We start from the raw sequence: 3,396 nt of genomic DNA on the forward strand, positions 1-3,396 counted from the left end.
CAATTGTTAATATTATGTTGTGACAAAATTTTATTAGTCACCTTTGCGTTATATATTATGACTAATAGTTTGTTAGAATATGTATTGTATTTGGTTGCTATAAGCTTATATTGGTCTCAATATGTGAGTTGTTTTGACAAATATTTAATACTTATTGGGACAAAATTAATTAATACGACAAATAATATTTGTTGCAATTATTTTAATGTGACAAAAGATATTTTGACAAACTTGATTTGACTTTGTATATTTAATTTATTTTGACTAGTAAATAGTCATAAATACAATAGAATTCGGTGTTAATGGTTATATTAGTCACAACAAGATTATTGTTTTAATCACAAATTACCTTTTATTGTGTCAACAAGGCTTGTTACATTATATTTTTCATCAAATTTAACCGTGATGAAAGAATAAGAGAAAACATTCATTAACTAATATTATAATCTCAATAAAATTATTCTATCAATCCACAATAGAAAATGGTGGTACAAATTAAACTGTTAATTTAATCATATTGAAGAACATAAAGAATTTATAAACAACATTAAATCTAAAAATAATCTCCAACTTCGAGACAATTGAACAAACTTCGAAACTTCGAGACAATTGAACAAACTTCGAATCCACACAAGGAAAAAGCTTCATCTGCATTTTAAAAATTAAAGAAAATAATTAGTATAAAAAATAAACACTAAATCCTATATAACGTAATAATATATTATAATAGTAATATTGACAACATTTAAAGGGTGTTTGGTTCTAGTTTTCCTTCAGAATTAGTTAAAACGAGCTATAAAAATGAGAAGCAAATGGACACGTAATATTGGAAACATACCAGAAGTGAGATCATTGCCATTAAGACCTTGTCATGTAATAGTCCAGCCACCACATTGATTTCCCAAGTTGTCAGCATGACTTCCAGCAACTAATATCTTTGGTGCTTTCTTGGGAGGGGGCAACAATGGTTTATTAGCATATTTCCCATTCTTTAGGAGGACAAGATATTTCCTTACAGCTTCTCTTGCTAATTCTCTATGTTGCTATTCAACATATAACAATAACATATTAACATCTGAAAGAATATGTAAATGAGATAAAAGGGTCAGATTGGACCCCTAAACTTGACTTTCAGAAGTAAATGGGAAGAAAGTTTAAGCCTTTAGGAGCAAGAAGGTTGAATCAGCAAATCTGGATGGTTGACCAAACTGAGATCAGCAAGTGGGTTTTCAAAAAAGTCCATTGTAAATTTAACCCTTAAAATTCTTTTTACAGCATCATGAATCCTGCTCATTGGAATAACTTTGTTCTTCACTTGATAAGTTAAATCGTCAATGAACTCTGTGCACTTATAGGGCACCATAACCTACAATGCAAAAACAAGATGCTAATTAAATAATCTAATTAATCTGGACCTTTTGTAGATATTTCATTAGCTTCCTAAACAAGCTTAAACTGAACTATTGACCACTGAACTTGCTCAAAGTGATACGCACTTCAATTTACCCAAATCTGCACCTACTCTGCTACATAGAACTTAGAGGGTTAATCATGCAGAAATCAGCCTTTTTCCAACAGCAAACCGTAAGATTGAATCAAAAGAATTACCTTGATATGATGCTTAGAAATGCAACAATCTGACGATGATAGCCTTTGCCTTCTAAACTCTCTTTGCTCACTGCTCAAATTAATGTCTATACAGAAAATCATTAAGCATACGCATCAATGTAGAGAATTTCTATTTAAAATATATTAAGAAGGCAATATGAAAATTTATAGTAAGAAAAAAGAACAACTATTCTTAAAGTTGAATTTTATCAACTGATCATTTACAAATACCAACTAGCTTTGAGACATTATTTAGTTATGCCTTACATTCGTCAAAAGCAGTTTGTGAGGATGAGAAATAATACCAAAAAAGTAAATGAAGCTAAGCAAACACTTCACGAGTTGAGATCTTGCAGTTTTAAAATACAAAGGGATTGGATTGCCCTCGATTTTATACCCATATAGCTGACTAAAGTAGTTAATGGAGATTAGGCTTGGTTATATTGTATTTGTAAAACAAATAATAAGCCTCACATAATGTATTAAGGAAAGTGCTATATGTCAGCATTCTCAGGCACTAAAACAGGAACCCCATCTAGATAAAGTGGTATCTAAGTTCATAAGCATTTTTTTTCATAGAAAAAGAAAATAAAGATCTGTTTGGGGGAAATGCCTTTGATGCTATCAACTTTATGACAAGTAGAAATATTCAGATGCAACATGCTAAAATAGAAAATTCATGGAAGCCATTTTAGACAGTAGCAAGGATATTGAACAGAGGTTAGGCAAATATAAAAATCTAAAACAGAAAATTCATGGGTTTAATTAAGTGAAAAAAAAAACCATTCAATAATAGGTAAAAAGAAACCTCAATTATGAGCTTATCTGTATAATGAAACACTAAAGGCCGAAGATACATACATGAGTAATAACCATTGAAGGAGAATACTCTAGCAGAAATTTGGAGGGTTCTATGTCAGAGATTTTTCCCAGGGAGGCGGTGGTGCTTGAATTAAGAGGTTCTGTTGTGACCTTATAGCTCGAAATTCTATTCGCCCTTCTTGCCAACCACACGATGCCGCCATAGAATGCGAACCGTCGAAATCGATTTTCTCCTTGGATTCATAAAAATAAAAATCGCAAAGCAAAACAAATGGAAGAAGAGGGTTGAACGGAAGGGAGATTGAAGGAGTAAACAAAATAGAAACACCAAAACTTGTCTACAGAGTTCATCAAAAGAAAAACAAATTCTGTCTACGGAGAAACCGTGAAAGAGAGACGTGCTGGATGAAATAACCTAGATGCTTCTCAGTGATGGTTATTTTGTTTACTTAGAAGTTTAATTTATTTAATTAAGAAATTTGTAACATTATTATATAAAAAAATCATACTAGCATAAATAAATTATAAAAAGTAAATATATTTTTATATTTGTAAAGAAAATACGTAATATAAAACAATTGAAAAATAATTTAATTAATTGTCATGGAAATAATATTTTGTACCTAATGAATATAGGGAAAACTTAAAAAAAAGTTAAAGTTTTTTTTAACTTTTCCCATATTCATTAGATACACAATATTATTTATATAAATTGATAATTAATTATTTTTTTTCTTCAAAAAAAATTATATTTTTAAATTAACAAATGTAAAAATATTTTAATTAATACAAAAAATTTTTATAATAAATAATTTGAGTTTATAAATATTTGACAGTTGCTATAAAAAAATTTAACTCCTGAACCTTTTATTGGTATTAAAATGTTCCTCTAAATTATAATTTTGGGATATGAAGAGAAATAAATTATTGTCACAACAAAAACATTGACAAACCATCATCCTAATT

The 3,396-nt window shown here is 29.2% G+C and overlaps 1 long non-coding RNA gene across 1 annotated transcript; it reads right to left on the minus strand.

The window, feature by feature from the left end:
• Positions 1-426: 426 nt before the first annotated feature.
• On the minus strand, positions 427-2,863 carry LOC136203028 (uncharacterized). The gene is made up of 4 exons (XR_010674693.1): positions 2,470-2,863; positions 1,609-1,694; positions 839-1,366; positions 427-648 (listed from the first exon to the last, which is right to left on the minus strand). It is a non-coding gene; the product is annotated as an uncharacterized lncRNA (long non-coding RNA).
• Between the last annotated feature and the right edge of the window lie 533 nt (positions 2,864-3,396).

The sequence above is a fragment of the Euphorbia lathyris genome, chromosome 8, assembly GCF_963576675.1.
Source record: "Euphorbia lathyris chromosome 8, ddEupLath1.1, whole genome shotgun sequence".
NCBI classification, from domain to species: domain Eukaryota; kingdom Viridiplantae; phylum Streptophyta; class Magnoliopsida; order Malpighiales; family Euphorbiaceae; genus Euphorbia; species Euphorbia lathyris.